This window comes from Crocodylus siamensis, chromosome 4 (genome assembly GCF_052110815.1).
Source record: "Crocodylus siamensis isolate JL-2025a chromosome 4, ASM5211081v1, whole genome shotgun sequence".
Taxonomy (NCBI): Eukaryota; Metazoa; Chordata; order Crocodylia; family Crocodylidae; genus Crocodylus; species Crocodylus siamensis.
The window spans coordinates 80496480-80522947 of record NC_143398.1 but is presented as its reverse complement, the minus strand read 5'-3'; the positions used below and the strand labels follow the sequence as shown (position 1 = coordinate 80522947).

The 26468-nt window shown below is 41.5% G+C and overlaps 1 protein-coding gene across 4 annotated transcripts in view; it reads left to right on the top strand.

Moving 5' to 3' along the window:
* MGAT4C (MGAT4 family member C) overlaps positions 1-26468 on the top strand; it is a 698999-nt gene that overhangs the window by 510994 nt on the left and 161537 nt on the right. The window contains exon 1 of one of the 4 annotated variants that reach the window (XM_090042644.1): positions 24797-24899. The exons of the other annotated variants lie outside the window; for them this stretch is intronic. The gene's annotated coding sequence lies outside the window, so the exon portion shown is untranslated. Of the gene's footprint in view, positions 1-24796; positions 24900-26468 lie in introns of those variants that run through there. 4 annotated transcript variants of the gene reach the window in all.

Genomic DNA, 26468 nt, shown 5'->3' with positions numbered 1-26468 from the left:
TCACAGAGCAGGGTCCTAGGAGCGGCTGTGATCTCCCCTAGCGCTCCCTACTGTGCCAAGTTTACTTCAAGCACCCTCAAAATCTTGCCCACCATGTCTTGATCTTAAATATTAAAGGGTGGCTGCCCTTCGTCCTCTTGGACACGGTTTTCTCCTGCTGGCACTTGTCTTGTTCTTACAATGGGGTTTCCGTGCACCCTGGCCTTATGGGCAATGCATGGCTTCAACCACCCCTGTACCACACCCCAAGCCTTGCTGATATCTCGGACGTTGTTCGGTCCATCTCACGGCCCCCTTGGCTCTGGGGCTTGCTCTCATGGCCCCCTTGGAAACCCATCTAAACCTTTAACAGAACACACATTCAGTGCACATAGACTGGTCTAAAAATGGCGGGCAGTGGTCTAATATAAACCTGAATCAATTTAGGTTAGACCCATGCCTTGAACTTCACTACCAGTTCCCCTATCGATTCAAGTTAGGTTTCTGTCTGCCAGCATCCCAGGCTCCTTTGCAGCCCCCTCCAGCTGCCCCTCTCAAGGAGATGCACTAGCATTCACCCTCCTCTTGGCTCCTTCAGCCAGGGACCCAACGGACCTCTTCTCCAAGCTGTCATGGAGCTGAGTCAGTACGCACCCTTTTCAGAACAGATCCCTTCCGCAACCCTGCCTCCTGCCTCTGGCCAGCTGTCGGCTGCAGGCAGGCAGTGCGGGAGGGAAGGGAGAGGCCCGTGTCCCTGCATGAAACCCATCACATAGCACCCTATGATGTACACACAGAGCTGACACTGGGTCCAGGAGAACTGCTACTAGTGGGATCATTGCATGGAGCCCAACCCAGCTGCCAAGCATGCACAAGCATTCCTCCCTCCCCCTGCCATATCATCTGTTAACCATAGGCATCAGTCAGCTGCAGGCAGGCAGCACAGGGGTGGGAGGGGGGAGTCGAGCTCTATGGGACTCTGCCTGCTCACAGGAGTTCTCCTGGGCTGTGTCTGATCTGAGTATACATCATGGGGTGCTTCATGATGGGGTTCATCCTGGGACTCCCCACTCCTCCTCTTCCTGCCTGCCTGCAGGTGACAGATACCTGTGGCTCACAGACAATGTAGCAGGGGTAGGAAGGAATGCTCATCCTTGCTCAGCAGCCAATCAGGGATGGCCTGCCTGCTGGGCTGTGCTCAGCAGTCTCTGGCAGCCTGTGGGGTCTGCTGGGAGACGTATAGGAATGCCTCAACCTGCTGGCTTCAGCCAGTGCAGGCAGCCTTATGTCCTTGGCACCAAAGGGTGAGCATGTGTTCTGTTAGCTACAGATCTAACCTATGCCACTTACAGAAAACTTTGCAACTTAGATTGATTCTAACTTTGCAACTTAGATTGATTCTACCTCAGGTTTTTTAAATGTCTATTCTTAGCCTGGATATCAATGGAAAGCTGCAGTAGGCATAAACATTGACAGTCCTCTACTTCAATCATGGTGAACCACACAAAAAGCATCTAAGTATTGTTCAGGTTTTTTTCTTTCATTGACTTCTAGGGCACCTATACACGTGGAGCAAGTCTTCTCCCGCGTGCTGTAATTACAGCGCGTCACAGCATGGTAATTACCAGGTGCCAGCAGACTCCAGTGTCACATATATCAGTATCTCCATGCTGAAAAATGGTGGCGGGGATGCCTTTTTTCAGTGGGAGATGCTAATATACATGACCTTCCAAGTGCCTTAATTAGAGTGGCTCTCAGAAAGGTCCTAATTAAAGCACTGCCCCGACCCCCCCCCACACTAAGAGCATAAGTGTCCCTAATGATTAACATATTAATATTGTTTGTGAATGACTCTTTCTTCAAGATGGTCGTCTAAAACCTTATAGCAGTTCAAAGAAACTCTGTATAGATTGTTCACATTCCATGGATATTGTATCTATTTTACCTGTCTTTCAAGGTAGTGAAGAGGTAATGTTTTAATTCCTGAAGTTATTTTAAACACTGTGGCCCAAACCTTCTAGCACCACCAAATTCTAGCACCTCAACATATTCAATTTTGATTTCTCCCATCCTACCTCCATTGCCCCCACCCCCACCGCCCCAAAATCTATCATCATTGAATGCATAGGTTATATTTTATTCTAGAAACTACTGAAATTTGCAACCACTTCACCATCATTCTATTAAATGGCTTCAGCTTTCATGAAGTGCGCTTCTCTTAGGGAAATCCTCCCACTTCCTCTCTTGATGCAGCAGAAGAGCAAAGCTATATATCTTGTATACTAGAAAATCTATACATCTAAGTATTTTAAAGGGGTATATAAAAATGCTTGAGAGCATAAAAGAATAAGATTACATAAGTCATTTGTGACAGATGCCTATTTCTCAATTCTCAGTAATATGCCAGGAGACTCGTGATTTTTAAATCCTAGAGATTGGAAATGACAGAATCCTCCGAGGTCCAGTTCCTGCCAGTCAGGGGTTACTCTCTATTACACATTTACTAAAGTTTACTCTACTCTAGTTTAAACATCCCAAGTCTTGTGGGTTCCTTTGCTTTCCTTACAAGATTTTTTTCATAGACTTTCAGTTTAGGAGGGGTTTGTGCTTTTCTAAATGTTCTTTACTTATATTTTACTCTTTTTATTTTCCTCTGGTACCTCTATCTTAATATTTCCCTTAACTTATTGGAAATAAATGTAGCCAATTCTCCTCTGAGCTATATGTGATTACACCAAAGGGTTTTGTGTTCTTTTTTTTTTTCTGTTTGTTCCATTTGTTTAAATTTATAGCTTTATTTTGGTTACCTAAGTCCATGTGACTCCACATAAAAGATTACCTGTGGTTTAGGACTATTTCTAATGTAGTGTTCAACTGAATGCAGAAGTTCTCAAAAAGTGTCAAACACAAGGAATTTTGGTGTTTTCTCTGCATCCTTTTATTCTGAAAGTGAAAACCCCATTCACATTTCTTCATTTAAGTAGGTAGTTTTATCTGCCACCATGGAGTTAATACTGTACCACACACTGGGGAGACTCCCTTATACAAGTGAATTATAATGGCCAATGGCCATAACTACAGCCTTACAATAATATTTCAGCTTCCATTCTTGAAGTGTTTTAAAAAGACACTCAGTTTATTGTCACATGCATGCCAGACACGTTTTTTCAGTGATGCAATTGAAACCAAACATCACAGTGCATGTGCCTGTTGGGATTAGCAGTAGGGAAATAAATTTGCTACCATTAGAGGCTTTCCCCTAGGTAGTAAGAAGAATGGAAATTTAGGTGAGTATCTCTAGAGAAAAGCTCAGAGAAATAAATTGGAAAACAAATTCACTGTTTGGAAGCAGAAATTGCCATCTGCAGTTTAGCTGCTGGCATTTTACTTGTTCCAGGACTTAGTAAAATACTGTAGCTAAGCATTTTTAAAATATTTTGTTTCTTGTTGACAGGGAATTTTCCAGGCAATAAGGAGAAAGATGGGTTTAGAGCAGGGGTAGGCAATTATTTTGGGTGGAGGGCCACTTACCGAATTTTGGCAAGCTGTTGAGTGCCACATTTCCCTCTCTGTTGCAGGGAAGCAGGAAAAGCCCCATTGGTCCCAGGCTGGAAGCCTCTGCTAAGCCGGGTTTTCTGGTTGAGGAGGGCAGGGACAGAGCTGGGCAGGCCTTGCTGCTGGGTTCTGCCACCAGTTTCTTCCAGGTCCTACTGCACCAGCTCCTGTCATCTTTGACAGGCATCTAAGAGCAAATTAATATTTATTTTCTAAATTTTTTACGGGCTTCGCAGGCTGGATAGGATAGCTTGGCAGTCTGGATCTGCCCCCCTCCCCCCAGTATTTTGTGCACCCCAGTTTAGAAACTAGGAGTGTGACATAGAAAAGAGAAAAACAAAACACCAGTAGAAAGAAGGCTGAAGGGTGAGACAGAACAGTTTTTCCTCTCATCCCTATACCAGTACCTCAAAGATTCCTGATTTTCATTCTCCATGAAATTTGACTGTTTCAGAAAAGTTTACTTCTGATTAGATTTGAAAACTAGAATTTTCAAAATTCCTTCTGAACAGAGGAGCCAGTACATAGGATAAATCTTGACTACTAAAGTGTGCTTGTTGGACCCTGAAAGACAGAGAACTATTAAGAAAGTGTCCAGGTAAAGGAACACAAATAAAGTGCTACAATATATATGAAAGCCAACTTTCTTTTCATATTCTGCTGTAAACTTTTGAGATGATTTTTGCACAATGATATGGCATTGGAAGTGTCACAGCTCAACATAAGAATTTAATAACATTAATAAAATCATGATTGATTGCAAGCTGATATTGGTGACCAAGATGGATGACTGGAGACCCTCTGTGTTAAAATCTGTGGGGAACACAGCACAGGGGGCACAATGGTGGGAATCTACTACAGACCTTCCTCCCAAAGTCCTTAGCTTGACCAGGAGTTTGCCCGGGAACTGGCTGAGACTGCATGCTCCAGGACCATGGTTGTCATGGGTGACTTCAATTACCCGGACATCTCGTGGAAGGATCACTCAGCAAAATCTGAGAGGTGACAAAGCTTCCTCTCATGCGTGGATGACCTCTACCTGACTCAAGAAGTCTGTGGGCCAACAAGACGTAAAGTGCTGCTTGACCTCGTACTGGCTACTGGGGATGACCTAATCAGTGACCTAGTAATTGCTGGGAAGCTGGGTGACAGCAACCACAAGCTGATCACCTTCACGATCTGCCATAAAGCTAGCAAGTCAGTCAGCAACACAGAAGTCCTTGACTTCAGGAAAGCCGACTTTGACAAGCTCAGGAGGCTTGTCACTGAGGCCCTAAGGGACTGTGACCCTAGGAAGAGGGGAGTTCAAGTAAAGTGGTTGCTCCTCAAGGGAGAGATCCTCAATGCACAAGCTAAGTCTATTCCATCTCAGAGGAAAGGCAGCAAGAGGACACAGCAGCCCCCCTGGCCCTCCAGGGACTTAGCAGACCTCCTGAGACTAAAAAGAAAGGCCTACAAAGGATGGAGGATGGGATTCACCTCCAAGGAGGATTATCCTGCACTGGTCCAGTCCTGCAGGGAGCAAACCAGGAAAGCCAAGACTGCAACTGAACTCCAACTAGCTCCGAGCACCAAGGACAATAAAAAGTCCTTTTTCAGATATGTGGGCAGCCGGAGGAAAAGCAAGGGCAACACTGGCCCCCTGCTGAACCAGATGGAGCAACTGATGCCCAGGAAAAAGCCAACCTATTAAATGGGTACTTTGCATCAGTCTTTCATCAGTCCCATGGGACGCCCATGCCCGCTACGGGACAGGGAGGTCTGGGTGAGGGAGATCCCTGCCCTCCATTAATGCTGACCTCTTAAAGGAACACCTTGAGAAGCTGGATACCTTCAAGTCAGCTGGCCCTGACAATCTACACCCCAGGGTTCTCAAGGAGCTGACGAGCATTATAGCCCAGCCTCTGGCACAGATCTTTGAAAACTCCTGGTGCTCTGGTGTAGTGCCTGAAGACTGGAAGAAGGCCAATGTGGCACCTATCTTCAAGAAAGGGAGGAAAGTGGATCCGGCTAACTATAGGCCCATCAGCCTGACTTCTATCCTGGGGAAGATCTTAGAAAAGTTTATTAAAGAGGCCAACCTTAGTGGACTGGCCGATGCTAACATCCTAAGGGATAGCCAGCACAGGTTTGTTGTGGGTAGGTCTTGCTTGGCCAATCTCATTTCCTTCTATGACCAGGTGACCTATCACCAGGACAAGGGAGAAGAGATTGATGTCATATATCTTGACTTCAAAAAAGCCTTCCATCTGGTATCCTATAATCACCTCTTGGCAAAACTGGCCAATTGTGGCCTTGGGTCCACCACAATCTGCTGGCTGGGAAATTGGCTCCGAGGTCAGACCCAGAGGGTGGTGGTTGATAGAAGTCAATTGTCATGGTGTCCAGTGCGGTCCCCCAAGGCTGTGTCCTTGGACCCATATTGTTCAACATCTTCATTAATGATGTGGACATTGGAGTCAGAAGCGGACTGGCCAAGTTTGCCGATGACACCAAACTTTGGGGCAAAGCATCCTCACCAAAAGACAGGCGGGTGATCCAGGTTGACCTGGACAGGCTCAGCAAATGGGCAGATGAGAACTTTATGGTGTTTAACACTGAAAAATGCAAGGTTCTCTACTTTGGGAAGAAAAACCTGCGGCATCCTTACAGGCTTGGCAGTGCTACTCTGGCTAGCACTACAGAAGAAAGAGACTTGGGGGTCATCATTGACCAGAAATGAACATGAGCCTGCAACGCAATGCTGCAGCTAGTAAAGTGACCAAAACACTGGCTTGCATCCATAGATGCTTCTCAAGCAAATCCTGGGATGTCATTCTCCCCTTGTACTCGGCCTTGGTGAGGACACAGCTGGAGTACTGCATCTAGTTTTGGGCTCCACAATTCAAAAAGGATGTGGAAAATCTTGAGACAGTCCAGAGAAGAGACACGCACATGATCTGAGGTTAGAAAAACAGACCTTATGATGACAGGCTGAGAGCCATGGGGCTCTTTAGCCTGGAAAAGCACAGGCTCAGGGGTGAACTGATGGCCACTTATAAGTTTATCGGGGTGACCACCAGGATCTGGGGGAACGTTGGTTCACCAGAGCTCCCCAAGGGATGACGAGGTTGAACGGTCATAAACTACTACAAGAACGTTTCAGGCTGGACATAAGGAAGAATTTCTTTACTGTCCGAGCCCCCAAGGTCTGGAACAGCCTGCCATCGGAGGTGGTTCAAGCACCTACAATGAACACTTTCAAGAGCAAATTGGATGCTTATGTTGCTGGGATCCTATGACCCCAGCTGACTTCCTGCCTTTTGGGTGGGGGGCTGGACTCAATGGTCCTCCGTGGTCCCTTCCAGCCCTAATGTCTATGAAATCCATGAACAAGGCACCAGTGTCAAAATGCTAAAGTTCTGTGAAATAGCTAGTGCAACAAAGTGATGAGACCTAACAGCAATATGGATTCCAAAACCAGAAGGGCAGACCATTTGCTAGTAAAATCTTAACAAACACAGAAAGAGGATGTACTAAAAAGAAAAAGTAGTAAATTTGATCTTTGGAATGGTACAATTCTGTCAGCTTACTTTTGGGTACAAAATAGATAGATGTGAGGTCTAATCAAACTGTTAAAAAGTATCATTAAGCCAGAACAGAGTAGGACCGTGTAAATAGTTACTCCTTTTAATTTGGCAGCCAACCTGTGAAAAGATAAATTGGGTTGTTTTGCTTTTCTTGCCCAAATGAGTAGCTGAAAGAAAAATAAAAATTGTTTAGGGTCAACCATAACATTCTAGAACTGTCTACTTTGTTTAGGCATTTTTGGAAATGTTCTGTATTGAAGCACTTGAAATAAAAGCTAAGGAAAAAAATGTTACCTTTGAAACAATGTGGGAACATGGTTTTGGTTCCCCTTTCATGCAATAGCTCAGCAGTTAGAGCAATTTATATTCAGTTCTGTACTCTGCATGAGGCAATTTGAAGCTAACCCTTTCACATGTCAGCCAAGTCCCCTAACCACCAGGTTATGGGTATTCTGAGGTGAGATTATCTTAATTTCCCCTGTTGACACTTTCACTTAGTCTAAAATATGTGTATATTAAATAAAGCACCTGGAGAGAAAAATAAAGAAAACATTACTATCTTTGATGGTTAAGACCTTCAGCTGGGAAGTGGGACACATCTGTGTTCCAATGTGTGGTTTATACAGTGTGCAATAGTATCATAGATTCATAGATGTATGGTCAGAAGGGACCTTGTAGATCTTCTAGTCCAACCCCCTGCCCTGGGCAGGAGAGAAAACTGGGCTTAAATGACCCTAGCCAGGTAAACGTCAAGCCTCCTCTTAAAGACCCCCAAGATAGGAGCCCTTGGAAGTTGGTTTGAGATCCTAGCCACCCTGACTGTGAAGTAGTGCTTTCTAATGACTAGTCTAAACCTACTCTCTAACAACCTATTATTCCTTGTTACTCTGGGAGGCACTCGGGGGAACAAGGTCTCTCCCAATCCCCCCAGGTCCCCCCTCAGTCTTCTCTTGCGAAGGCTGAACAGGTTAAGGTCCCATAGCCTCTCCTCATAGGGTCTGCCCTGCTGTCCCTGGATCATACAAGTGGCCCTCCTTTAGATCCTCTCAATGCTGTCCACATCCCTCCTGAAGTGCGGTGCCCAGAACTGGATGCAGTATTCCAGCTGCGGCCTGACCAGTGTTCCATAGAGGGGGAGGATCACCTCCTTGGCCCTGTTTGTGATGCATCTGTGGATGCACGACAAGGTACGGTTAGCTCTACTGACCGTGTTCTCACATTGTCACCCCATGTTCATCCTGGAGTCAATAGTGACTCCAAGATTTCTTTCTGCCACCGTGCTTTTGAGGAGGGAGTTCCCCAGCCTATAAGTATACTGCTGGTTACTACTGCATATCATCATGAAAGACAGACAGAGAACCTTTTCAAAATACCCCACTGCATAGGTGAGATGGAAATAGAACTCTGTTCAAATACCCATAAGTAAAAAAAGGGAATAAAGCCTGTGCCCCTCATATCCTGACCACATCCTTTAATGGCTTGTCTACTGGGAAAGAAGAGAACCACAGAAATATTTTGTGGGTCTAGCTCAGGGGTAGGCAAAATATAGCCTGGAGGCCAGATCTGGCCCACCAATTGATTGTATCTGGCTCGCAGCTACCCCCATGGCACTCAGCATGGGGTTGAGCTTCTCCCACTCCTACCCCATTCCTCCTGATGGTACTTCTCTGGCCCCAGCTAGTGCTCGCAACTTCCCAGCACTGCTCCTCCCAGTGCTGCTGCAGTTGCCTGGGTACTGCTTGGCTCCCCCTACCTCCAGTGGCTCCTCCTCTTCCTCCTCCTGCCCTTTCTGCACTACTCCAGGAAGCAGGTAGCTTGTGGAAGCAGTGGTAGTCAGGAGGATGTGTCCTGGGCACGACATGTCCAACCAGGCAGGGGGGAGGCTGCCACTAAGTGGCTCCGCCCAAGTGCACTGAGGTCCATCACCATCTACTGGCCAGCTTCCACCTATTTCACCCACCTGGTGCAATGAGCAGCAATCTGCAGGCAGCTGAGTGGAAGGCAGCCAGGAGCTGGAACTGGAGCCCAGGCACTGGGGCAAGAGCTGCCTAGCATGGGGTGGGTGCAAGCAGGAGCATAGTGTGGGCTGCCCTGGACAAGAGTGGTTGGTGCTTTCCCCATGTGGAGTGTTGCAGGGGCAGCTGCATGGATTGTACCTGCACTGTACCAGCCAGGTGAGCTCTACTGCATGCATGCACACCGTGCCCTTCCCTCATCCATGGCCAGCTCCCTAGACCTAATATGTGGGCAGCATCCCCTGCATGCACACATATGTGCACACCATGCCCATCCCCCACACACCCCACCCACACCCCATACCAACCCAGCATATACACACTCACATACCTCACCCCACATACAATATATACAAGAGCAAGACTATTCTGAGACATTATGCAATCACCTCTCTCTACACTACTCAAAACATCATAAATCAGGACAAAAATTATGTTTTTAAATAAAGTTAAAATATGTTATAGTATATGATTTATTTTTTATCTATAACTTGTTAAAATGATATCTTCTGAAACATTTTATATATACGGTCCTCAACAGCTCACCAAAATTCGTTAAGTGGCCTGCCAACCAAAATAACTGTTCACCCCTGGTGTAGCTCTTATTTTCCTTTTAATAGTAGTCCAAAACTTAAATATCTTGGAAAATTTAATATAATTGAAACTATTTAGTTAAATTGATGCAGATTTGTGAATTTATGTGCCAGTTGGCTAACCTGGGTGCAGACAAACATGCAGGTCCCCACTCTAACACATGGCACTGTGAAGGGGCCTGTGAGGCCTCCAGCTCAGACCAAGCAAAGCCTAGCCAGCAGTCAGCATTCCCTCTAAAGTGCATGTGTGTGGGGCCATGCGCAAAAAAAAAATCATCCTGTGCAATAACTTTTAAATGCTGTGCACACAGTGGGGTACTGGGGAGGGTTGGGGTGCGATAGGGTGCCATGGCCCCTGGGTGCCGACTTGGGGGGGATGCCCAGTGCCAAAGAAAGGAGACCCTGATGCTTCCCCCACCAACGCTCATGCTGGCTTTGCCTCCAGCTGCTCGTCATCAGCCCCAATCCAGCCACAGGCTGCTGCAGGAAATGGGAGGGGTGGGCACACTGAGATACCCACGCAGTCCCATCCAGGATTGCTCTTGTATCACTAAACCTTAGAGGGAATGTTACCAGCAGTGTGCTGCTGCTTGCTTGCTTCCCCCTCTTTCCCCCACAGTTTCCTCCCTGCTGGAAGCATGAAAAATTAACCCTAGGGAGACGAGTTCCATAAGGTGCTGTAAAGTAGAGCACTTTCATCTGATACCTTGTTTGAGAAGGGTTAATTTTTCACACAATTAGCCACTTTAAAAGGGCTTGGAACTTATGTACCTGTGTCATGGCATGGCTGTAGAGTACTTTCAGGGCCAAATTGCATGAAAAATGGAACTTTTGTCTGTGCACCCAGTATCACTGGACTGAGACCATTGCACTGTTATCAGTCAGGGTGGTAATGCATGTAGAGCAGAGCAAGGTCTCTGAGGGCACTACTGCCAGACACTGTAAGTTTATCACATAGACATGGCCTGAGTCTTTTATAATAATTTATAGTTTTCAGTGTTTTTTAATTCATCTGCCCAACCTAATATACAGTGAAGAAATGGATTCTTATTTAGTGTAAAATCTTCCATAAGCATTGCTCATTTCCCAGAATTGTTATTCCAGCTCAGCTTTGCAGAAATGGATATTGGTGTTTGCAAGGATTCAGTCACAGTAAATGTATCTTATTTTTTTCCTGGCTGTTTCACAAACAGAGAATGAAATTCAGAGATTGACATCTTGTGGAGATTTTCTTCCGATTAATGTTGCTTAATTCATTAAGTCATTTTTCTATGTAAAAATAGACTGAGGTACAAGAAGAATATTTTTTTTCAGATATAGTGATTCAGATGAGGCATGAAATTAGCCATTCTAACACCTACTTGTGCTTATATCTATTATGTAAAAATCTTAGTATTTTAATACAGATCACATTAAAATGACCTGTATACAAGTGACTATTCAGCAAAGCCACAAGTGATTGTTTTCAAGACCTACACATTTTCAGTCCATTTAAATATGCATACACATATATATGCAGAACATGAATAACAGTAAATAATTATCTGGTATAAAGTGTTACCACTAAAAAGATGTAGGATGGTTGCAAAATATATTTTTGAGTAAAGCAGAAATAACTGCAGGTTATCTAGACATTTACTCAGGAAACATATATTTTCGCTATATTATCAGGATGCATGTATGTGCCTTCCAAGGAAATGGAGGGGGAGTAAAAGAAATGACACTACTGCATTTGGCTTCTGTTTTGGAGTCATGGATTATTATAGTATTTTACCATATTTTATGTTTCCAAGTTTGCCCTGGTTGCCTGTGCCAGAATAATGCTACATTCATAGTCTTTCTTCATGAAAAAAAAATTGCATCCCAGTTTTTATTTAACAACAATAATAAAAAAAATTATCATTATAAAATATACCAGCTTTATCTTCAGAATTGACCAAATGCACAATAGACAGACATGAAAACATAGGAGTATTCCAGCAAACCCTGATTAACAAAATTAGCCAATTTCTAGCATTATCATTGCAAAATCCGCAAATCAGCCTCAACTGGTTAATATTACTTTTATCTTTAATCATGGGGTCTATTACCTGCAGCTTTGTTATGATTAGTTATGTCAGCAAAAATACCTGAAATAGCTATAAATCACACTCATGATTTAGGAATTTTTCTTCCAAACCAAATTAATTTCTCTTCCAAACATTTCTCATTCTATGCTACTTACTTAATACTAACACCAGGAAGAGGAAGGTAGAGAAATATATTAATTACATCCTGTACAGGTTGTGGCAGTTTATGTGCACTCCTGCTATATTAGTTTGAGAATCTGTTCTGTTAGATAGTTCTTCACTCCAATTTAATTCTGTCTTAATCCAGTGTACAATCAGCCACTGAACAAGTGAGGAATAATAGTGATAACCTGATAAATTATCTCTCTGAAATGTAATAACTGATTAGGAAAAGTCTTCATTATTAATAATTGACCGTATAAGTAATTTGAGTGTGAAATAAGCCATTTAATTTGACATGCAACAAGGGGGTTGGCCCAGCCCACAATGGATTCTTCTTCTCCTGTGATCTTTGTAATTTCTTAGAAGTCATAAAAATGTAGCTACAGAATTCTGAAATTGTCAAAAAATGTTGTCAGTGAAGGAACTGTCTACTAAACAAACATCTACAGGATGAAGTCAGTGTCAGCTAAAAAGAATTATTAGAGACATTGCTGATTCCATTCACTAAAGTGGCAGGTGACTCCTTAAAAGTTTCATAGATATATTTCACTTTAGCAAAATAAAGAATAAAGTCAAAGGATTTTTTTTTTTAAGTGCCATATAAATTTTGAAGAACAAATTAAGGTAAGAATTTATAAAGCAGTCAGAGTACATGAGGTATGGAGCAATTTGAGTCCTCAAATCATTAATGAATAAGTTTACATGACCTTTCAGAAGAATATTTATTCAGGGTATTAAGTCACAGAGACCAGAATGTGTTGGTGATTGTAGTATTTGAGTTCTTCAGTTGATGGTATGCTGTTATATCTGAATATCAGAAAATAACTCTACAACTTCAGCTGTTTTAATTTTGAAATACTCAGTTCTTTTTTCACGTGTAAATCTTTCAAGAGGTGAACCATAGCCCCTTAAGTGTAAGCAAGGTGTATACCTTTAAAACTACTCAGACAGCTACTTCTGCTTAAAATCACCTTTGAAGTAGAACTGGGAGTTTTACTGTTGACTTTAGAGGGACAAGAATTTTACCTGTATGTACTTAGTTTAATCTGATATACGTTAATAGAATGGTTAGGAAATACTGTGAGGCTGCTTTGTTTCACAGATACAGGAAATGATTTCAACTTCAAGACACAGAGAAACATAAGCAGGGTCCTGCTATATCAAGATTTGGAAGTTTGAATTAATAACTGCAACTCAAAGCAGTTACATGAGATGTTGTTACAAAAAGACCCTCACCATTTCTGGATGGGTATTCCCTGGGAATACCCAATTGTTTATGTCCAATCCTGCATTCTTTGAATTTTTTAAAATGTATTTATTGTGTTTAATGCTATGTACCCTTAGCACTAGTTAAAAGTCCAGCCCAAAATCCAGTGATTTAAGTAAGCTTTGAATTAGGCTGTTTATGTTCCTAAGAGCAGAAGTGGTGTGTTCAGCTGATGTGACCAGTGTTGTGTTCAGCTCATGTTCAAACATGCGAAGGGTTCAGAACTGTCACCATGAGCCAAGAAAGTACTTGGCTATCAGCTTAATGCTAAGCACCTGAACAACCCCATTGACTTTGCACCTTGCTGAAGACAGCTCTTTTCTTTTTATTCTGCTTTGCTTTTCCTTTGCTAAATTCGCTTCTTATGCCTTTAAAGCACTTTGAATCAGATTATAAATTAATATGAATTAGCCACATAGAGATGCAGCTTCAGTGCAGTTTCCTATTCATTAAAATTACATTTATAAAAAACAAGGTTGCAAGAGAGTGGAGGGAGAGATTTTTTACAACCTACTGAGTAATGTAACCAACTTGTGTCCTATTTTTATGGTAAGCAATAGAATTATTAATAATAAACAACACCTTACCTTTCATGAATATTTCAGCTAGAGTTCAATGATCCCCAGGGGGTTGCATCTGCTTTTCCATACAGAAGGAATTTAATGACATGAATCTCTTTTATCCAGTAGATAGCTCAGAGCATCACACTCAACTAAACTTTTGTCAATGTACCATTCCCAAAATGTATTTGTTTTCTCTCTTTTTTTCCCCCCAGCCCTCTGTTTTTGAACCTACCCCTTAGGCCTAAGATGCTTACCTTCTGTGATTTAATAATGTACTTCTAATTTTACATTAGGATTTGGACTGTGAGATGTTGGGCCTCCGTAATTAAAGAAAAACCCGTAGTAATTTTGATGACTTTATATATCAGAAGGCTAGGATTTCTTTTTCATATACTGTTCTGTTGTCTGTCTTTTAAAATGGTGTCTTACATCACAATTATTTTAGTGCATCTGTATTGTGGAGGATTTGAGCATCCTCAAGAATCAAAGATATATTTCTAGATTGATATTGTTAAGCTTACAGCATACAGAAAAAAAGCAGTTTATGAAGTGTAACAGGAGAGTAGGAGTGATATTTTCATTGTTGATGTTATTATATAAATATATTTATTATAATTAAAGATAGACTGAAAGAGATACAAGTGTTGATTGGTGCACTGAATATTTATACATCCTCAAAGATATAGGCTGGACTTGTCGCCTATGGGACTGTCAAGTCAAATTACTTTGAGTCAGATTTTTCAAAAATCTCTAGGTGATTTAGGTCTTTAACTCCCAATGTGTTATGGAAATTTTAAAAATGTTTTGGGTTTACCCAAAATAATTGTATTTCTTTTATAAATTGAAAAAATATATATTGTAATAGAGTGGTGGGGGGTTGTTGTGGCTGTGTATGAGAGGCTAGCATTTTTTAAGATCTATTTTACTGGTATCTTCGGGAGAGAAGTTTTAACAAACTTTCAGAGACATACTGCCCTTCCTAAAGTTTGACCTGACCTTAGTGAGAGCAGTACATGCCCAAATGCTTGTCAAACTTCTTTTTCAACTATACATTTAGTCCAATAAAAGATAAAACTATTCCAAGTGAGCAAACTGTTTCATTTACTTTAAATTATTACTATTCTTTTAAAATAAAAGGATAAGGAATTTGGAATGAAGGCTGCCTATATATGTGGTCAGGGGTGGGAGGGGGTGTTTTAATTAGAGCAGTTCCTAAACAGCTACTCTAATGAAGGTGGCTCACCATCACATGTATTATGCCCCTGCATGTTTCAAAATGGCTGTAGGACATTTTAGCTAAAGCTTATTCAACAAGGTTTAGCTAAAGTATTTCCGTGGCCATTTTGAAATTTTGGGGGTCTTAATACACATGACATTGAGGCTACACTGGAGTGTTCCAATTAGAATGTGAACAAACACATCTATAAGCACCCTAAAGGACTAGATTTGGAAAGGACTTACGCACCATTCAAAATAGCGAATGAACTTTTCTAATTCCCAGTGATCAAAGTACTCTCTAGAGGACGGGGAAACTCTGTTTCTATTCTCTGCTCCGAATCAGATACAGAGGGGATGTGAACCTGTTGTTTTACTTTCAACCATAGTGCCTTACTCCTGATTAGGAGAGTGTCCACTGTGAGTACCTTTTTCTCCTCCTCAATTTTGAGAGTACTACCTACAAGTTCTCATGTCAATCTATTGCCTATAGAGAAATGTTTCATTTCAGCATTTTTGCAGATAAATATTTTTTCATTTCCTACATTTACTTTTATAGATGAAACTTCATTTTTATCAAATTTTTCGCCAAATATTTTTCCTACCTCTAATTATATTATCTCTATTTTTGAACTGTGTTAAAAGGGGAAATAGAATTATTATACAGGAAAAAGTAAAATGAGATATGCCATTTTCAAGTTTTCTCTGAGGAAAATCTTCTACCTTATTAGAAGCAATATAAGAAAATCTAGAGTTTTCTGTATATGTAACTGTCACCAGGGAAGATTGTTAGCTAACAGAATCTGCACAAATGTCATCATTAACATACTGAGAAAGCCCTATAGTTAAGACAAGAATAAAATCCCATTAGTGTATTAAACTGTTTGAATTAGACAAAAGAATAACTTGAACTGGAATACCATTCTTCTTTGAAAATAATTCCTGAATCAGTTGAATTTTAATAGTGATCTTTATTCCTCGTAACTCTCACTTAAGTATAGTATTAGCATCTTTCAATAGCATAAACTAGATTCATTATGAGACCTTAAATTGCATTTGGAAAATCTCTAAAGCACTATGACTGCTCTGTCAAATGAGCCACACAAGAGCAGTATAAACTAGGCTAACTCCATTCATTCAGTTGTCTTTCTCTACTAAGCATTAGTATTGATAATTGCTTATAAATAGGGATCTACTTAAATCATGGTTTTGCAGTTTTTGCGGAAACCAAAAAAACAGTACTTTCTGTGATCACAGTAAAAAGAAGGGTTTCTTGTGATGTTGTGAGGTGGAGCTAGTGATGTAGATTCTGTGAGAGCACTACTCAGGAAAGGGAAAGGGTTTCAGTGCCATCTTTTGAGAAACCAGCTGCAATCTGCAGCAATGCTGCAGTCTGAAGATAAATGATTGGCCTCTCAGCCAATCAGCATTGTGGGGCTGTCCCCAGATGACCACAAAATCAGTTCTGTAGTGTGAGTGGCCCGTGAAAATCCCTTTGTCTCATTGTGATTTAGGTAGGTCCCTACTTATAAACTGGATTTTTACATAATGGTGAGCGAACTAGTTTAGATAATAATAAAAAAAAAAAATACAGCCTAATGCTACTGTTTTCTTTTTTTCCCAATTTGTAATAGGATTTTCTTTTAAGATGTAAAATGGGGAAAGCTTCTGTTGACTTCACAGGACTTGGACCAAGTCCTAAGTGGTTTTTCATTTCAATTTCTAACTACAACTCGAACCAGCAGTGCCAAAATATTTCTTTCAGGGGAGCTCCAAATATGTGCAGTTGTTTTTCCAAGATATTTCCAGTTCAGTTTTATAGTAACAGTGCTTTTAAGATGAATGAAGTCTGAATATTTTATACTTAACCTATGGCTAATTTAATAATTTGAAGATAGCAAAGGTGGTGATATGTAATACTGTGTGAAACACCATTGTTTCGTTTCAACATCCATTTTGAAGGGACAGTGTTTTATTTCATCATTTTATTTCATTTCAAAGCACTGTCCCATTTCATTTAGTCAAAACTGTTTCACTGTTTTGATGCATTTCAATGTTTCACCCTTAGGCTATAATGGGGAATCAGGAAAATGCCTAAAACCTTGTCATTTCTTGCATGATTTGGATGACATTTGCAGGGATGGTAGCCCCTTCTGAGGGCATGAAGCCTGCCACATTTCAAGGAGATAGGTACAGAAGTTTATGGGGAAAATGCACCTTCAACTGTTTCAAGCACGACTCCTGACACTTGCTGATGGCAGCAGCAGCCTCGTCTCATCCAGGGTGCAGATCTGGGGGCCTGCACCCCTGGGAGGGCTGCGGGGCTGTGCCAGACCCCTCCCAGGGGTGTGGGCCTCTGGATCTGCATGCCAGATGAGAGGAGGCTGCCGCTGCTAGCTGGGACTGGCACTGGGCACAGCCTGGGACTGACACTGGACGCAGCCTGAGCCCAGCACCGGAAAAGTTTGCTGCTTCTGCCTGCTTCTTCTACCTGGGACTGGCTCTGGGCATAGGCTACACTCAGCACTGCAGAAGATTGCTGCTCTCACCTGTCCCAGGTGGCAGTGGCAGTCTGAGCCTTCTATCATCTGGCACACAGATCCGGGGCTGGAACCCATGGGACGAGTCCGGACCAGCCCAGCAGCCCTCCCAGGAGTGCAAGCCCTGGGATCTGCACCCCAGATGAGAGGAGGCTCAGGCTGCTTCTGCCACCTGGGACAGGCAGCAGCAGCAATCTTCTCTGGTGCTGGGTGCAGCCCACATCCAGCACCATTTCCAGGTAGAAGAGGCAGCCTCCTATCATCCAGGGCACAGATATGGGGGCTCACACCCTTGGGAGGGCTGCTGAGCTATATTGGACTTCTCCCAAGGGTGCGAGCCCCTGGATCTGTGCACCAGATGAGTGGAGGCTGCCTCTGCTGCCTAGGACCAGCGCTGAAGCCAAGAAAGCCCAGCTTCAAAACTTGAAACTTTCAAAGCGTTTTGAATGCCCTTGTGTCATTCTGAAGCTGTTTCAAAGCCTTTTGTTTCATTCCGATTTCACTGTTTTGAAGTCAAAACGCATAGAAACATCTTTGAAACAAAACACCTGGAAAAATTTCACACAGCCCTAATGATATGCATCTTTCCCCTTTCCTCCTCTAAAGTGCAAACTGTTAGTTATGGGAAACCTGGAATTAATATCTAATAATTTTCCATGGGAGGTGGCTTTCACTGTGCCACACTGAGTTATAGCATATGATACTACAAACAGAACACTAATGATGTTTCATTTGTTGCCTGATCCTGGCAGTCCCATTGCACTGTTCCATAACAAAGCAATAAGTAAAATAAGCACCCATTTTCAGTAGCCTCATAGCTACCGTTGCAAAGAGTTGTGCATAGTAAATACAAGTTGAAAGGGGAACCTTTGAAGATCCAGCCATCATATGCAAAATAAATAATCCTTTGAAGAACCTGCCAGCATATACAAAATAAATACTATAGAGCCATTACCTGAGCCACTGATTTCATGCTACCTACAGTTTTTCAACTGTCCTACATAGTCTCTGCTTTGCACCTCTCTATGATGTCACTGTGGCATTTAAATTCAGTTATACACTGCTGAAAGAGTGTCATGCCACTGTGGATAATCTAGAACAGAGCAGCTTACTCTATCAATAGTGAAGTATGATAGACAGAGTCTTTTGGTTCAAGTTGATATCTTTTATTAGACCGTCTTGGAAGTTGATGTTTCTAGCAAGCTTTAGGATAATACAGTAATCTGTCAGTAGTTGTATACTAGACCAACAGTAGATTACTGATGGATTCCCCAGTATACACAGGGCAGTCACCCCCTTCTGCACTCCCCTTAGCTTGAAAAAGGATAATGTGTTATCTGAAAGCTCGCTAAAAACAGCAACCCACTTCCAAGTTGGCTTATTAAAAGATAACAACTCAAACCAAAGACTCTGTCTATCATATAACCCCAAACCAATATGGCTGACCCCACCAAAAACTCCCAAATAGTGAAGTATGAGATTTTAATTTTTTTCTACATTGATGTTAAAAACTGACATGGGAGGTCACTACCTCCATAGATTCTGTTTTTCATCTAATGTCTAGTCACTCAGCATCTTAAGGTTTAGGTACAGTGGACACTTATTTATTCAAGATAAAATGTGATCAGATTAACAATGCTGCACTTAATTTTCAGCTTTTTGTGATCACAAAATTTTGAAATCTTCTCCACCTTGACTTTCTTTCAGGCATTGGGTATTTTATCATGCCTAAGATGAAGAGCATGATCCCTGAAGTTAGTTCCAGGAATTGGATTGTCAGCCAGATTTGAACATGAGGAAGAAATATGCATGTCTGAAGAGAGAGATTTAATCACTGAATAGGCAAGTTAAATCAGACACAATGCAGCTATTTTGACTTACACACCAGGTTCATAAACTCACACATGAAAGCTCTGAATTGAGAAAAAGGAACAAATTAGGCCTGGTTAAATTAACCCGTCCCTTGTTAAATTAACCATTTACACAGTTACATTATTACATTCCTCATGAATTTTTTTTCTTTATTTCATATTGGCTGAATTCCCCCACACCCATATCCCACTGATTTAACTTATTTCACATGTGAGGTAGTCTGAGGTAATATACGTTTTACTGTTTGGAAAACTGCTAAAAATATTCTTTAGGACTAAACTTCAGTCCTGTATGGAGAACCTGTTCAAGGTTGTCTGTACCAATTAAGTCTCACATATACTCTGGTGTTTGTACCCTGACTCAATATATAGCACATTATTCCATGTGATTTCTCTATGTACCCTTAACTACCTGGATACACAGGAAAGTAAGTGTAAAAAGTAGTTCACAGATCTAGCTCAGCACCTCTCACAAATTCCTATAGCTGAAAGAGTTCTGAGCATCATTACATTCAGAAAAATACATTAGGAGGTTACAGTGTTATTAGAAGCATAAGAAGAGAATAAAAAAAAAATGAAGTAAACTTCATTTTAAAACTGTTTTAAAGGGGAAAAAAAGCCACGCATACTTACTGCCTGAAGTTCACTACTGGTGCAGTCTATAAACAAAGTCTGTTCCCTAGATGTAACCAAAATCTACAGTGTGTGATGGAAATTGTTGAATTTAATTTATGATATTTTGTATCATCACAAGCACTGAGAACAAGACCATTCCTATTAGGTGCATCTACACATGCAATTAATGCACAGCAATAAACACTAGTGTACATCATGACAGAGTTTATTTCTCCTGGGCACCATGTTAAAATATGTGCCCAGGGCTGTAGCACGTGGAGCTGGTTCAGAGTAGAACCAACTGGTAGGGAGCCCAGGGGGTCAGCCTGCCAACTGGGGCTGGTCCAACCCATCTCAACATGCTGCAGAAGGGCTGTCTTGGGCACAAGGGTGCTAGCCAGCAGGCAGCACCCACACTGAAGCACCTTCATGCTCAAAACAGTCCTGTCAGTGTCTACACACATGTTGCTGCGCACTAAAGAATACTGCCATAGGTTAGTACTTATGTTTACAAGTACTAACCTACAGTGGAGTTAATAAGCTTACTCTTTCCTAATAGCACTGCATGTGTAGATGCTGGGATGTTTACTATGGAGCTAATTAGGTGAGTCTGCAATACACATCTTGGGTAAAAGCACCCATACTTTAGCTGCATATATGGGGGGGGAAGTTATTAAAACAATTGTTTACTGAAGATTTAATGACTGAATATGTATCAAAGCACACAACATCCCCAGGAATCAGGTAGATAATATACGTAAATAGCCAGATAAGAAGCCATACTTAAACCTTGCCAGACAAGATATTTTTTGTCTTTAGTTTCCTTGGGCATAGGGAAACCTTTTAGGCCTCAGTTAGTGGGCTGAGTAGAAGTTACGTTCTTGGCCCTAAGATGAAGAGTAAGGTCAGATTGTGATTATGATATTTTCTGTTGTTTGTTTGTTCTTATATGTCTTCCTATATCTAAAATATGGTTAGTGATTTCTTACATCCCTTGTTGCATCTTTTTGTTATCTTTTATCACATACTTATTGCCAGTTATAACTATGATTTCAGAGTATTGGATTGTACAAGCAGGGGGGATCTAAAATTTCTGAGCTCATAATTGGACAAGGGTCTTCTAGCTAGCAAAATCCCTTCAAGAGCTAGGTGAGACAGGAGGTGACCTTTAGAGCATCTCAGTCTGTTCTTGGGTGTAAATAGTTGTCTAAGAGTCAGAGGGGTGTGGGACTGGAGGTGTGAAAGGTCCTTCAAGTGTGTGTCTTAAGGACACTTGACCACATCGGGGTCAGGGTGTGTCACGGGGTTTATGAGGAAGCAGAGGATATAAGAAAGTCATAATGTCCTAGACGGGGCTATCTAACTTTTGACACTCTCTCACAACATTCTCATTAATGAGCTAAGTAACTACTACTAGACAAAAGTAAGGTAAGGCAGATACATAACTGATTGATTCATCTTGCTTAATGTATAGTCATAAATGGCCTACTGTCAAGCTGGGAGGAAGTATCAAGTAGGATCCCCCAGGGGTCTGTCCTGGTATTGTTTAATATCATCAATAGTCTGCACTACTGGCTAATAGGGTCTGGGAGTAGGCTAAACACATCAGGCTGCAGAATAGAAGACTGCAGGCTTGCAGAGACTATAGCTTAGCTGTGAGCAGTGAAGCCTGATTACATCTCTTCCAGGTCGACTGGGCCAGCTGATGTGAATAATTGGATGTTCAATGGAAGATAGATACCCACAGAGGAAGAGAGGAAAAAGAGGAGAGGGAAGACTGCAGAAGATGGAGAGAGATAGGAAAGGTGCTCAGTTAGCAATTGCAACACCAGACTAGGGCACTCTCACAGGGTCTAAGAGAAGATTTGGGGACTGCAAGACCAGAAGCAGCAACACCACATCAGGAAACCGAGTCAGAGACAGACTGAGAAGGAAAACTGTAATGTGGAGAAAGCAAAAGGGAGGCAACTTCTCAGGAGCTGGAGAAGACTCAGGACTTTGAATGCTACCTGTACTATCTACCCGAAGTCTGAGGAGTTGAGTACTGATTTATGTCTGTGATGGTCCATGAAAGGCTGTGATGGTCCATGAGGAAATAAAGAGCTGAATGAAGTTTATGGACTGTTTGAACTAATCAAGTCCCCAACCCACTACGTGACGATTTTGATGATGGAACTGAGGGTACCATTAGCAAAATTGTGGACCATGCCAAGTTGGATGGAGTGGCAGATACCGCAGAGGACAGAGCTAGCATCCAGAATGACTTGAATAGAGAAATGGTCTGCAATCAACCAACTGGGAATCAACACATGCAAGTGCAAATTCCTGCATTTAGGATAGAAAAATTACATTCATAAATACAGACTGGTGAATGGGTGGTTATACTGCAGTACTACGGAGAAGGACTTGGAGGACCAGTGGACACTAACTGAATATGAGCCAAGAGTGTGCTCTTCTTGCACAAAAAAAAGCCAACAATATCCTGCGTTCTATTATCAGAGGGGTCGCTTGCAAACCAGGGGAAGTAATTCTTCTCTATTGGCCAACAGTGAAGCTTCACTTAGAGTCCTTTGTCCACTTTTGGGTCTCACACTTCAGGAAAGGAGTAGGCAATTTGGAAAGAGTCTTGTGTAGAGCAACAAAAATGATTAGGAGCCTGGAAGGAAAGAGTTGTGAAGAAAACCTGAAAGAGCTGGGAACTTTAGTCTGGTGAAAAGAAGACTGAAGGTGGATTTCATAAGTCTTCAAATACACGAAGAGCAATCATAGGATGGAAATGGACTTCTCTCTGTGGCCACAGGGTACAGGACTAGGAACAATAGTGTCAAACTACAGCAGGAGGAGTTCTAGGAAGAGTTTGGAGATTAGGAGGACTTTCTGACTATGAGTGTGGTCAGGCATTGGAACAGGCAACGTAGAGAAACTATGGAAGCTTTCAAGAGTAGGTTAGATGCTGAGGTGGGATGGTTTAGTCAGTGATAAACCTGCCTTGAGCAGGGGCCTGGGCTACATGACTTTGTGGGGTCTGTTCCAGCCTGACTTTCCTATGATAGTGCTGGAACACTTGAGGATTATACAAAATGGAAACAAATTTTATTCACCGCTGCCCCATAAAAAGCCAGCATTAATCATCAGTTACAACAAAATGGCACCAGAAATATCACAGCCTTCCTCCACTCTTAAACATGTAAATAGTGTTGCATTTGTTGCTAAAATATGTACCTTTTAAATTCCATCAGAGTATCTGATTAGACACTGATGCAGGAGAAGGCAAAATTGTATAAGAGAGCATTCTGGCAAAGTTCAATAAAAGCTTAGTGAACATGTCAAGACATTTATTTTCCCAAATGCTTTTTGCCCCACTCTGTTGCAAAACACATGTTTCTGTTTTAAATTTTGGTCATAATCATAAATCTTTGTGTGTGTTGGGCCAACAAAATAAATGGTCATAATATCTGGGTCATTTTAATGCAAGGTTTTCTTTATGCTTAATGAAAAGCATTAGCTTGCCTGGTCAACCACTTTTATGCCCTCATTTACTTAGTATTATCAGTGACTTTTATCCTGGAATTGCCATATAAAGTTATTAATTCTCTGCAAGTCTGTCTTTATCATTACCATTATAAAAGGCAAACACATTACCACTTTATTACTGCATTCTTAATGATACAGTTGTTAAAGTTTTCTATTATTGTGGCATTAACATTGGTTTCTACAAGTTATCCATCCTAGTTTGCATTGGTTCAGTTTACTACCATTACTGAAATGTAAAAGCTGTTTACTACCATTACTGAAACATAAAAGAATTTTATAATACACAAATTTATATAAATCACCATTCTGCAATTTAGAGCACTATACCAAAAATGTCTAAAAAAGTAATTGCCAAAATTTGAATAGCCTACATCAGATAAACTAAGAATAAACTCATCTATCATGTTACAAAAGACCTGGCACCCACCTGAGGGGGTATTAGCTTCTCTGTTCACCCAGTTCAAGGTGGAAGCACTGCCATTTCCTTCTCAAATCCTTGTGGGTTATTATATTTACTCACATATCACATGTACCCTTTTCCCCAAAAAACAGGCCTACAAAATCAGGGTATCTGTTTTAAACTGACTTTCTTTTCTGGAAAAGAAGCATGGAGACACTGTACTTTTCTCTAGGCCAGCATGGAAGTAATGGTGGAATCCATCTTTAACCCTGTCATAGTCACTGATGAATCGATATCAGTTTTGGCTGAACTGCTGAAACTTTTTCCTGAGGCAGCCCATTAACTCACTGACGGTGAGTTACTGCATTCTGTACTCTCTCTGCTGTGACTCTAGAAAAAAAATTCTACATTCTTCCATCCAAAAATAAGCTGCATGTTGTTCTTGAGGGTTTGTGGTATATGAAGAAATATAATACTTTTTGCATTGTTTGTTCCCTTGGGTACTTACAACTTGATTGCTAGACTATCTGCTTCTGTATCTTTTCTTGAATTAAAGTTTGACTGACAGGCCTGTAAATCTCCAACTTGTCCTTTTTTCCTTCTATTAAAGATGGGCACCTTATTCATCCTTTTGTAGTCTTTTGTGATCTCACCACCCTCCATGAGTTCTCCAGTATAACAGCCAATGGCTCTGTGGTTACTTCAGCCAATTAATTGCTGGAGCATTCTAGGAGGAATCTTGGATCCTGCTGATTACCTTACCTACGTAATCGCTAACTTTTTTTTTCTTATTATAGGCTGAGTACTGACCCTCCCTGCACCCCTTTGATGCTAACTGTGCTTGTCATCTGACAATTGACCTTTTTTGTGAAGACTGAAATAAAAAAAGACATTGAACATGTCAGCCTTCTCCACAGTGTTCATTATTAGCTTCACCTCCACATTCAGTAAGGTATCTACAATTTCTTTGGCCCATTTTCTTTCTTTTAACATATTTTTAGAATGCTTTTTTGTTACCTTTTTTGTCTCCTGTTATAGATGTATCTTAATTTGACATTGATGTTTCTAATTTTGTTTCCACATGCTTTACTCTTATACTCATCTTTAGTAACATGGCCAGGTTTTCAGTTTTTGTAAGATTCTTTTAAGATTCATCACTAAAGAACTGGTATAGCCAAGCAGCTGTCTAGTCCAAAAATGATACATTTTTGGTCAGATCTATAAAAAATCCTCAAATGACATTTTTTTGAGTGGGGAATATCAAAATGCTCCATTTCAATGGAAATATAATCCAACTTTTTATTTTCTTTAAAATTTCAGTATTTTAAATGGATGTCCTGAATCACCATTTTAAAAAACCCCAAAACAACAACCTGGAATTGAAATTGTTTTTCACTCAATCAAATTCTGTTCTTTATATAATCCTATAAAAATCATCAATATATTAATCCAAATGAATAAAGCTGGCAGGTTTGAATCTACCATTTATTTCTCTCCATTCTACATTCCTCAGGTGGAAAACAACATCTTTACTTCCTAAGTTAGGCAGAAGGTAGGACAGGGTAGAGCAGCACCTTAGGGTCCCTATACACATGCATTAAGGCTGCTTCAATGTGCTGTAATTAGTGTGTTGAAGTGCAAAATTAATTGAGTCTCTTGGAGAGTGGTAATTACTGTGCTCCAGCAGACTCCAGCATCATGTGTATCAGCATCCCCGCACTGAAAAATGGTGGTGGGGGCACTTTAACTAAAGCTCATTCAATAAGCACATGTGTCTCCAGCACATGTATAAATGCCCTTATAGACCAACTTGTTCAGAGGCCTGAGCCTTTGTAAGCTACAGCTTATTTCATTTGATTTCATAGATTTCATACACATTAGGACTGTAAGGAACCTGGTGAGATCATCAGGTCCATCCCCTGCCCAAGGGGTAAGAAGTCAGCTGGGGTCAGACCACCCCAGCAAAATAAGCATCAAAGTATTTATTAAAGGTATCCAGAATAGGTGCTTGCAACACTTCTGCGGTGAGTCTATTCCAGACTCTGGAGGCTTGGATGGTAAGGAGGTTTTTCCTTATGTCCAATCTAAAACAGTCTTCCAGCAGTTTGTGACCTTTAGAATCTGTCTTCCCTTGGAGTGCCTGAGTGAACAGGGATTCTCCCAGTTCATGATGCACACCCCTTATATACTTACAGGCTGCCAACAAGTCACCCCTGAGCCCTTACTTCTCCAAAGTAAAGAGTCCCATGTCTCTCAGCCTCTCCTCATAAGGCTTGTTCTCTTGACCTCTAATCATGCATGTAGCTTTCCTCTGGACTCTCTTGAGCTTCTCCACATCCTTTTTAATGTGTGGAGCCCAGAATTGGATGCAGTACTCCAGCTGCGGCCTCACGAAAGCTGAGTAAAGCAGGAAAATGATTTCTTGGGTCTTGAGATGGATCAGTAGATGCAAACCAGAGTTTTATTTTCTTTGCCACCATCACATAGGTGGTTCATGTTCATCTTGTGGTCAATCTTGACC